The sequence below is a fragment of the Panicum hallii genome, chromosome 8, assembly GCF_002211085.1.
Source record: "Panicum hallii strain FIL2 chromosome 8, PHallii_v3.1, whole genome shotgun sequence".
NCBI lineage: Eukaryota > Viridiplantae > Streptophyta > Magnoliopsida > Poales > Poaceae > Panicum > Panicum hallii.
Genome location: NC_038049.1, coordinates 4,234,032 through 4,246,377, shown reverse-complemented (window position 1 = coordinate 4,246,377; position 12,346 = coordinate 4,234,032). Strand labels below are relative to the sequence as shown.

Below are 12,346 nucleotides of genomic sequence, written 5' to 3'. Positions count from 1 at the left end.
GATCGGAATCCAGGTGACCATATATTAAATTAAAAATTCAAAACCATTTAGAATTAGTGCACAGTGAGTAAAATAGAAAAAACTGAAAGTATCAACCGACACGTATTATCTCTTCTCTTCTCTTATTTATATATTTCTAAATCAAGCAATGATTCCTTAGTCCGTCAATTGGAATCCTAGTCAGAACTCGATCAAATCAATTGGAATCCTAATCGAGACATGGACAAATCAATCGGAATCCCAATCGAAATCCGAACAATCAATGCCTAGCGCATTCACGGCACAGCACAGAGTGAAGAGCATAAAGTTGGTGATCTCGTATAGATTCGGGTAAAATTTATATTACCGTAGCAACGCGTGAGCACCGTGCTAATATTATTATAAAATACATATGGTGTATAATTTTCAAAGTGCGCTGCAGAAAAATTTTCAGTTTGTTCATAAATCATGCTAGATTCATGGTGTAGAGTCCGAGGAATGTACTGTTGGATCTAGTCTTGCTTACCTCATATTATTTTATTGTTAAACGTTGTTACAATTTAACTATTCCGCATTTGAGTATCTTAATTTGAAACAGCTCTGATTCTATGCTCCGTCATGGTACACGGTGCTTCTGTTCGATTGTATTCGTCTAAACGGCCCTCAAATCAGTCTGGCAGCTTGAGTTTGGCTATATCTATAAATAAATCGTCCAAGGAATCTATAGAAATCCAATGTCAGCTAATCGCCTCTTCCATTCATGCATGTTGATTTATTTTGGTTGAGATTACAGCAGCAAGGTGGAAGGTCTTCGCTTTTGCTGGTGCTAGAGCTATATTACTAAAGAAATTCTTCTAATGCTATTGACCTTGTCGGTAGTTTTTTTTATGGGACATTGTCCGTAGTTTTGGTGCAATATAATAATCCTTTTTCCAATTGTAACTTTTGCTCCTGCATCAGATCTAACATCCTTGGACAAGCATTGAAATAAGAGTAATGAGCTGGAGTGCCAGAACGGCTGCGAACCGTGTCCGGCAAATTCTGTGTTGTCACCTGCTATGCTGCAAGACTCATCAGTGGTACACGAGCCTTCTTTGCGCTCACTAGTTCCAATAGTCTGCAATCTAGCTCCGCCAGTCTGCAACTCCTACCTAAGAAGGTACTAATTTCTCATCCAGTTAAGAAGCATGGTAAACTGACCAAGGCTTATTAGATTTTGCATGCACAGGATTGATTGCCAATCCTGTAGTATGCAGTGCGTGATCATTCTGCCGAATCATTAGCTATAAATTCTATATGGGTTGTTCTGAACTATTTCCATCTTCCTGCAGCTCCACGATCACACTAGAGCAGACTGGTCAGAAAGAACAAGCTTGACTTTTGTTTGCCTTGTGGAAGACATCCAAATAAGCTGTCACATGATGGTGATTGATAGGCATGAAATGTGTACCTTTTTGCATGAGTATAATTTTTACCATGAACTATGTTGATTAAATACTTTTACATTTTTGGATAAACCTTTGACAGTTTCTCTCATTTTTCCCTTGAATCTTCTTTATTTGGCAGAATAGCCCATTGTCAGTAGTTTTTGCTACACCATTTTTTTAACCAATATAATGGAAGTTGTTATCTGGAATTTATAACAAAAGAGATATGTTCTTGGTAGTTTGTGATTAAATTTACTCCAAATACGAGCATTTCACTGTTCTCATTATAGGATGCCACCATGTATAACTATATGTTGGTTCTCTCCCACTATACTTGTTTTCATTAGATATGTCATGCCTGAAGGTGGGAAAAATATTTGATTCATAATTTATTTGTTGGCATGCCCCATTTTTCTATGGTTGTTCTCAACTAATCAACTAGTGCTAGCTATGTTGTTGCATAATAATGTGGATGCTTGAACCTGTAATGTCTTCAGATTGTGAGCTGTTGTCTCTGCAGGGATGATAGGATGTTGTCTCTGCAGGGATGATAGGATCGATCCTGCTTCTAATGTTCATTCCGATCGACAGACTGGAGGCTACGCAGATGGCAAACAATGAGTCGTCTCTGCAGGCTCTGCGCCAAATTGGTAGCTAGCAATTATGTGTTGTTGAAGGCTGAAAGATCTCGACAAAAGTGTATGAAATTCTTGTTAGAGTGATGGTTCATGTCTTTCTAAGACATCCATTTGCATGCCTGTGATGTAATCCTTTCTACGCCTTCTTCTAGCATCATATGCTTGTGCCTGATGCAGGTGAAGGCCGGTGTACTCATGTTGTTCCTTTTTACTTACTTGTATGGCAATCATTGGCTTGATTCTAGATTCAAGATATGTAAATCCTTGCAAGTAATGATATTTATAGTGAGATAACGACATTTGCAAATAAAATTCAAACATTAATTTTTAATGATGTAATTGGTCACCTTGAATTACTAGAACTCCCCCTAAAAGGCAGAGCTTTCACATGGAGCAACATGCAGCAAGATCCTTTGCTGGAGCAATTGGACTGGTTCTTTACATCGGTAAACTGGACAATTTCCTTTCCAAACACTATGGTGTTGCCGCTAGCAAAAATCACTTCTGATCATATACCATGCGAAGTCACGATAGGCACAAAGATTCCAAAGTCAAGCTTATTTCATTTTGAGAACTTTTGGTCTGAGCATCCTGGTTTCTATGAAGCAGTTCAAAATGGCTGGGATAAACAAGTGAGAAATCAAAGGGATTCAGCTTCAGTTATTGCAGACAGACTGAAAAATGTCAGATACAGTCTAAAACACTGGAGTAAGAAGCTTTCAAATCTTAACATGCTGATATCAAACTGTAAGAAGGTGATCTTCTATCTGGATTGCTTAGAGGAATACAGACCTTTATGGACCCACGAATGGAATTTCAGAAATTTCATCAAAACACATATGACACAACTGTTGAGATACAAGAATTTGTACTGGAAGAAGAGGTACACAGTCAATAGAATTAAATTTGGGGATGAGTGTACCAAATTTTTCCATGCAATGGCAACTATCTCTTACAGGAAAAATGCTATCTACTAGCTACAAAATTATTCTGGACAGGTGGTTACAGATCATGAAGGGAAAGCTGCCCTGTTGTGGACTGCCTGCTATAAGAATAGAATGGGTGTTTCTAACCATCCCCAAATGCAATTTGATCGAGATAATCTCATCCAAATGGATATTGATCTCTCAGATCTAGTGGCACCTTTCACCAGTGAGGAGGTTGATAGAATAGTTAAAATCACTCCACCAGACAAAGCCCCAGGGCGTGATGGTTTCAATGGGTTGTTTTTTAAAAAGTGTTGGCCAATGATCAAGGAGAAATTCTACAAGCTTTATAATGATTTCTATAGTGGAGCAGTAAATTTGGAAAGCATCAATAGTTCCTACATCATTTTAGTCCCCAAAGTCAATAATCCAGAATCTGTTAATGACTATAGGCCAATTTCTTTGCTGAACAGCAGTATGAAGCTTTTAACAAAAATTCAGGCAGAGAGGCTGCAGCTTTTAATCCTGAAATTACTGCATGTCAATCAGTATGGTTTCATCAGGAGTAGAACGATACAGGATTGTCTTGCCTGGAGTTGTGAGTATATACATCAATGTCATCAGAGCAAAAGAGAGATTAATATAGTGAAATTGGATTTTGCTAAAGCCTTTGATACTATAGAACACAGTGCCATGCTGGACATCATGAAACACATGGGCTTCCCTGACCGTTGGTTACAATGGATTTCGATGATCCTTTCAACCGGTACTTCCTACTTCCTTAGTCTTACTTAATGGAGTTCCAGGCAAGCAATTCATTTGCAAACGAGGAGTTAGACAAGGAGACTGTCACACCATAAAATATTTAATTTTAGGATGTGGCTATCTTTTACAATATATTCATCAATCAATAGGATTTTCCGAGAATTTTAAAGATTTTTCTGGCAATTATTTTATTTATCCAAGAGCTAGATCCATTTTTTTACTTGGAAAGCTCTAAAATTCTTTTTCATGAGTCCCAAATATTTTATTTGGAATCCTCGTGACCCAAATTAACTCCCGAGTTTTCCTCGGAAATTTTTGGGATTCTTCCGGATATATTTTTCGTGGTTTGAAATATTTATCTGGACTTTTCTAGATTTATTTTAACCTTGAAAATGTGTTCTGGAAAAATATTTCTATTTTGATTCTCATCATAGTCGGACCGAGCCGTATCTTGTTGTACATCCTTTTAATCTTGTCTCTTCGAATCTTTAAGAGGTTCCATCGAGCTCCTGATCCTCTAACCATTCTCCTCGATCAGGTCATGCTTGAAAACGACGCATCGTGGCTCGTCTTCGGTATTTTTCCGATGATGTTCGATCGCCGTCAGCCCCAACGACTCGACCTGATCCCTCCTTCTCTTTTCCGCGCTCCCAAATAACTCGTTCACGTTCAACTAGCTCTGTCAGCTCGTTTTCATGTTCGACCCTCACCCGAACCTGTTTCGGCACATAACCGAACTCGCTCAGCCCTTCTCGTTTCCTCTTTCCGTTACCTCTTCTATCGTCTCTCTTTGCTCGTTAAATTGTGGGACCCGCTGGTCGGTCCAATCTCATCTCCTGTGAGCAATCCGGACTCAAGAATGAGTCCCAGCCCGATGCGCCGCTGCGTCCTTATCCTCGTTCGAGTTGGAGCCCAGCATAATATCTCCAGGCCTATTTAAACGCGCCTTGCACCTCCTGTTCCCCGGTAGCCGGCCCTAATTTTCTCCCCTGCGTCGGCTCCTGCGTGCCCTATAAATTCTCGCGTAACCCTACCCTCTGCATCACATCCCTGCTGCCCACGTAGCCGGCCCTAGCTTTTCCTCGCGCCCCTGCTCACCCTCCTCCTGCACATCCACGAACAGATGCCGTCGCCGTCGCTCCTGACCGCTGCTGCTGCAGCCGCCCTCTCCTGTCGCCGGCCACCAGGACGCCGTGCCCCTGCCTCTGCGTCGCCCCCTGATGCCCAAGTCCTGTAGCCGCAGCCCCCCCTGCGGACCGGCCTTGCCCAGCCCCCGGGCGTCCAACCCCTGTGCGCCTCCCTCCTGTTTCCATGCGCACCACCAGAACGCCGCCAACTCCCTGCAGCGCAGCCGCGTCGCCCCTGCCCCTGTGCGCCGCCCCTGCCCTTGCGCCGCGCCCCCTGCAGGCTGCCCGCCCCAGCCCCCTGCGCTGCCCTTCCCCTCGCCTTCCTCCTGCTGCTGCTGCCCAAGACAGAACGAACAGGTGCAGAACCGCACAGGACAAAACAGACAGCCGCCGCCCATCTTCTCGAGTTAAATTCGATCTCTACGATGCGTCCCCGCGGTAAGTAAGGTATGGAACGGAATCCCCTCGTCGTCCTCTTTCATTTGCCCCGCTTCCCGCGACCTCTCGTTACCTAAATCGACGGGAATTTGAGCTACAGTACCCGCCGCCACCATGTTTCAAGCTTTTTGCACATTGGTCCCTGGAAGATCCTGTAAATATCGTGTAATTTTCTGTGTCTAACAAAAATTGCAGAAAACTCCCTAGATCTTTTCCATCTTTTCCATCCAGCCCCACCATGGAATTTTTCAGATCTAACCCTAATCTTTTCGTGTTTTGCAAGCACTATTTTCTGTGTCTTGCAATTCTTTTCTGCTAACCCTTAAAGTCTATAGTTAATTGCGTATAGGTCCCTGCAGCGCTGTTTTATGCGTAGTTTCCGCGTTTTAGATCCGTTTCGATCCGTTCTTTTTGCGTTAGTCTTCTAAAACCCTAAGCTATCGTTTAGTAGCGTTGTTGTGCCATATTTCCTGTTTTTAAAATTAAATATCAATTTAATTTGAATAATACCCTCTCATCTAGTTTTCCGAAATAAAATCCAATTAAGTCTTTTCCCCGGTTTTCATAACAAATATTAATTTGATTAATACCAAATTAAATGTGTTTGTAATTTACTTTTTATAGTTCAACTCGAATCATAAAGTTATGCGTTTAGATGTTCTCACAAGTTTTCTTTTCTAATTAATTATTTGATTAGTGTAATTTATACATAGAGAATTGTATATAAAATTTGACTAAGTTCTACTTCGTCTTTATAAATGCAAATATAATATGAGTTAATTATAATTAGGGATATTCTCTTTTGAATATCTTTTACATTGGTTTTCTAAATTAAAATAAATGAAAGCCTATAGTTCTTTTATTTCTTTCATAATATAAGTCTTCCGATAGCTGTTTCTTTTCAACCCTAGCTCCGTTTTCCGCGTTTATTTCTTTCTCGTGACCGTAGCATCGAGCCTTATCCTTTAGTTCGCTCTTTTAAAGCTTTCCTTTTGTTTGATGTATCCGTTCTCAGTCGTTCTTGTTTGTTTGCTTGCTTGTATGCTTCGGTCGGATGCTTGTGTGACGTTAGAAGAAGCGCGATCCAAGAGCTTTGAAGATATATAGTTTCAAGAACAAGAATTGAAGACTCTGAGCAGCTATTCTCTAAAAGAAAGGCAAGTGTTTCCTTGATCATGCTTTTGTCCTAATAATCACAATAAATATAACTTTTTCTTTATGCATGCATGTGTCTTAATTTTGATGGATCCTAATTAAGGATATGCCTAGTCTTTATGATCATTCCTTGTCAATCTGGGTTTTATCTTTATTGTTGGGTAGCTATTGCTTAGTTGCTTCAACTGGTTATGGTTTGGGAATAATATATAATCATGATGACAACAATGATAATGCTACACCTGTTTTATCCATGTTCGTGCTCGTTGTGTTGTTAATTACAAGACAATATGTCTTAATCGGAACATGGAGAACCACCCAGGAAAACAGTGCAACCACAATACTATATGGCTCTGGTCTTGGCTAATTAATTAGAGACTCTAGTTTATGATAATCTTACCGAAAGGGCAAGAGGGGTTGCATCGACGGGGTATAGCTCGGTCCTTTTGAGGCACATGGCTATGTGGTCCTTGGCTAAGGTATTTCCTCATTAGGGAGGGTTATGACCGCTTTGACTTGAAACCTTAGCGGATTATCATAAGTTAGGGAATCTTTGTAAAGGCCTCGTAGTGAATCCCTTGCCACTCACCTCGGAAGTGTTTAAGAGGCTAGCTACCTCGGGCAAATCGGGAGACACGAATTGTGGGTAAAGTGTACAACCTCTGCAGAGTGAAAACTGATATATCAGCCGTGCTCACGGTTACGAGCGGCTTGGACCCTCACATGATTAATAAACTTGAAGATGAATTAAATCGTGGACCATGGTTATGGTTATGGTTATGGTTATTGTGGACCATGTTTATGGTTGTGGTTATGCTTATGCTATATCTCTTCTCTCTCTCTTAATGTGGGTTTTGGTATGAACTTATACCTTAGTAATCAGGTGCTAATAAAACTTGACCAACTAAAAATTGCTTATCGCAGTAAGCCAGTCAGCCTTTCCTTGATTTTGGCCTTCATGTCATATAATTCCCAACACTTGCTGAGTACCAACCATAAGTGTACTCACGCTTGTTATAATTGCTGCTCAGAGGAGAAAGTGATCTGAAGTCTTTTGAAGATGATGCTGAGTTCTAGGCCTGCGGAACCCCCGGTCGATTGCCTGTGAAGTTTGGAGTCTTCGTTTCCAGGATAAGCTGTATAACTATGATAATCTTTATAGTCTTTTAAATCTCTTTTCATGATACTGTTGCTGATTATTCACTGATGAAGTCACTATATGTATGAAACTTGATCCTGGCATACATATAGTTATGCATTCGGTTTTGTTCTTAAAACCGGGTGTGACAGAGACCTTTTGTCTCCACTATTATTTGTTTTGGCAGCCGAACTTCTGCAATATGTGATCCATGATGCTTGTAACAATGGACTGAAAGCAAGATTGGCTAGGAAAAATAGTAGATCAATTAAGGAGGGGCAACTGCCCGTACATATATAGGCAAGGGAGTCCTAGGTCTTGGTTTATAGAAAGCACCAATCAAGGATCCCTTGCCTAATCTACTCAAACCCCAGGAGGGGGCGGCGCACAGCAACAGGCCGGCGCAGCACATCCCTTGGCTCAACCGAGCCAGCAGGCACATGGCCTAGATACGTGCTCTAATATGGACAACTCACAATCCCAATACCTCAACCAGATGAGGACTTTCCAATTATACAATACGCAGATGATACACTATTGCTCATGCAAGCTGATGCCACTCAGCTACTATGTCTGAAGGTTTTGTTGAACAAGTTTGTTGATTCAACAGAGCTTAAGGTGAATTTTAACAAATCGTCCATAATTCCCATCAATATGGCAGACAGCAAGATGGCGACATTTGCAGCAGCTCTTAGATGTCAGGCTGGGTCCCTGCCTTTCACATATTTGGGCCTACCTATGAAGACGGTAAACCAAAAATGTAGGACCTAATTCCACTAATGGATAGAATAGAAAGAAGATTATCTGTCTGCTCTTCTTTGCTTTCATATTCTGGAAGACTTCAAATGGCTAATTCGGTGATCACTCCATCAGCAACCTATGCCATGTGCACTATAAAATTACCAATTGGAGTAATTGAAAATATAGATAGGGCAAGGAAACAATGTATATGGAGAGGAAATGATCAAACTAAGAAAGAGAAACCTTGCAGCATGGCCCATGGTCCTAAAGCTTAAGGAAATAGGTGGACTTGATGTTATTGACCTCAGACTACAGAATTATGCTCTCCTGATGAAGCAGCTCCACAAATTTTATTCTAAGGTTGATGTGCCATGGGTAAGACTGATCTGGGCAAAATATTATAACACTAAAGTACCTCATGGAACAAGGAAAGTAGGATCATTCTTGTGGAAAGATATACTACGACTGAATGTGATTTATAGAGGCATTGCTAGATGCTCGATTGGAGATGGGTCGACAGTTTTATTTTGGAATGATTTATGGACAGATGGAATCCTTTCACATGAATTCCCTCGCCTTTATTCATTCGCCCTGGATCAGAATATTTCGGTCAAAGGAATTATGGAAGTTGGGCATCTTGATGATTTGTTCAGTCTACCACTTTCAGCTCAGGCTTTTGAGGAGTATCAATTGTTACAAAGCAAACTGCAGGAGATACAATATGATGTCACAATCACAGACAAATGGAATTTTATCTGGGGTAATGGTATATATACTTCAAGAAAGTTTTATGCTCTTGGTTATTCCCATATGGATGCCCTCCCACATTTAAATGGCTGTGGAAATCAAAGTGCATTCCTCGACTAAAGTTTTTTGCCTGGCTTATTCTGGTTGATCGGCTAAACACCAAAGCGATGTTGAGTCGCCGCAGTTTCACAGTTCAGCCAGATATCTTTTGTGTACTATGCAATGATAAGGTGGAAGAAGATATATCACATTTGTTCTTTGATTGTCCATCTGCAATGTCATGTTGGCAGAAGATAGGTTTTCACTGGCAAAGATCTAACTATTTACATAATACAATTGCAAGGATGAAACAGGCTATGCAGCTTCCTTACTTCATGGAAATTTTCACCATAGCAGCATGGGAGTTGTGGAATTTAAGAAATGGCCGAATTTTTGAAGGAAATAGTGCTACTCTGACCCTTACGACCTTGAAGTTCAAAGAACAGATCATCCGGCATCTTTAGAGTTAGGGATGATTTCACACCAATAGTTATTCAATGGATGATTTCCAAGGAAAACAATGTAAGAATCGTTGCTCCTACTTCCAGGTTCAAGAACGTTATCATTGTCAGAGTCCCACCAAAAATTCTCTTCCATTTTCTCTTCCACAATTGGTTCGTTGTCCTCCACATCGGAATCGTCATCAGAATGTTGTTCATGTCGCCAATAGTAAAATTCTTGTAAGATCCAAGGCCCATCACACTGGTCATCATAGTTCAGATTTGGCAGGATGGGGAAAATGTCTCTGCCATGCTTCAACACCCACTCCGTCTGATCATGACCACAATGGTCGTTAAGGAACCAAATCTGAAGTTGGGACCCCTAGAGTAGTGATGCACAGTAAATCCCCTTGATTGATTTTCCTAGATAACATTCTCCATCTTCGATGGGCAATCTAATTACTCGATACGTATTGTCTGACGGTGATATTCTGCAATAAAAATAGATATAAATAATCTTATCATAAATCTTAAAACCAGAACTAGAAAGATGATGCCTTGTATCTAGCTACCTTATAACAAAACAGTCCGAACAGCATATATAGAGTGCTCCACGCCAGTAGCCACACTGATGATCGAAAAATGATCCTATAGTGACCGCATGCCCGGTAACAATCTTGCAGCCTCCCCTTCCCGACCAAATGCCTTCTCCTCCCAGGAACCAGAGTCTTTGATGAAAACACGGATAGGATCAGCGTGGACGGAGGCCATTCAGATTCCTCACATTCGTCGTCCACTTCGTATACACTCGGTAGTATGAACAACTCGAAGTCGGGCGACAGGGTGGGGTCGAACACGAGGTACTCGTCTGTCGAAGCATGCATGCCCGGAGGTAGGGGTTGGGGGACGGAGGTCCTCCGGGTCCGGGCGCGGGGGCAAGAGCGCCCACTGCCGTGTGGCCGGGTTGACCACGCAGTGATCGAGCAGGAGGAGGCCGTTGCCGTGGTCGCGGACGTAGATGACGGGGAGGCGGTCGGCCGGGGTCGCCGGGCACCGTGTGGTCGAGCCGGCCGGAGACGGTGGCGCCCGTGGTGGGGCGGGCGAGGAACTGCGTGAACCACAGGTCGTGCAGGTTGAGGAAGATGCCGCCCAGCGAGCGCGGGAGGAGGTCGGCGCGCAGCAGGCGGCGGTCGTCGACGACGACGCGCGGCGCCACGCCCGGCAGACGCAGCGGGGCGCGGCGAGGCGGCGGAGGATGCCCGCGACCACGTCGTCGGGCAGCGGCGCCGGGTCCATCGCCTCCCCCTGGCAATCGCCCGCCGGCGAGACGTCCACGGATCCGCTAGGGTTTAGCACGAGACTGGGGACGCAAGGGGATCAGGGGAATGGCATTTGGGGGCAGAGTTTGATGGAGAGGAAATGAGGAATGGAAACCGAATTTGGCGTGCGCACTAGATCCATCCATCGGCTTTGTACATCTGGTTCAGGAGCAGGTAGTGGTGAGTCCACTGCCTGGTGGGCCCAGGTCTGATTATGCTTTTGATTAAATCAGGAACGCAAATTGATCTCGGAGGACAGAGGGGAAAATAGCTTCCTTTCCAGAGTTTTGAAAGGGTGAATGCAGAGCCGGGCACCCAATCGCCACGCAGGGCCCACATGTCATAGGACAATACAAAACGAATATTTAGTTGACGTCTTCAGTCACTGCTGGCTGGACCAGCCGTGACACGTAGCAAAATTTTCAATGGGCTACACTTACCTAGCTGCGAGAAGAAAAAACACAACCAAATTAACAGGTCATTCAACCGGATCCCAATCATGGTTACTTTATATTATATGTTTAGCAAGTTAGCATATTGTTTTTTTTAGCGAAAAGTTAGCATATTATGTTTGAAAGGGGTCCCTATTTATCTTCCGTGCGACGGGAAACGCTGGTATCGCACGGCCCGTCAAGAGGCTCGCAGCAGCAGTGCTCTATCGCCTTGCATACAAGCCTTGGTGGCAGACTGTTACATCAGCTTGCATCACTGTCCGTGGGCGTCGACGCGAGCAACTTCCAGTTCTACAGCGGCGGCGTGATGACCGCGGACAGCTGTGGCACGAAGTTGAACCACGCGGTGACGGCGGTAGGGTACGGCACGGCGGAGGATGGAGGCCGGTACTGGCTGATCAAAAACCAGTGGGGGGAGAACTGGGGAGAGGGAGGCTGCCTGAGGCTTGAGAAGGGTGCCAACGCCTGTGGTGTAGCATCGAAAGATCGCGACTTCCGTAAAATACCATTAAAAGGCTTCGCTCCCGTAAAATACCATCGAAATTTGAAGCTTTAACTGAAACTACCATTCCATTAGATTTTGCCGGTATGTCTGTTAACTTAGACAAAAATACCCCCAAACTGTGCATCTTCCACCTCTAGTTGCTGCCGTCGTCGCTGCGGGATTGGGAGGCCACCGGCCTGGGGATGTAGTTTGGAGTCGGCGAGGCGGCCGGCCATGGGAGGAACCAGCATGCTGGCCGGCCATGGGAGGGGCGGGCGCGGCGGCCGGTCATGGGAGGGGCGGGCACGACGGCCGGCCATGGGTGGGGAAGGGGGTTGGCGTCGCTGCTGGTGGTGCAGGTCCGGCGGATGAGGCCCGCGCGGGCGTGCACGCTCATCTGCAGGTCGGCGCGGGACGAAGACTGGCCAGCTCCTCTATTGGTCTTGAGCCAAGGGTATAAAAGAAGGGAGAATTCTCTGGAAGGCACTGGAACAAATCACGCTTCTTTCTATGGCCCTGCAAAACTGAAAC

At 43.9% G+C, this 12,346-nt stretch overlaps 1 pseudogene; it reads right to left on the bottom strand.

The window, feature by feature from the left end:
- Positions 1–10,139: 10,139 nt before the first annotated feature.
- Positions 10,140–10,978, bottom strand: LOC112903046 (annotated as a pseudogene).
- Positions 10,979–12,346: the final 1,368 nt, after the last annotated feature.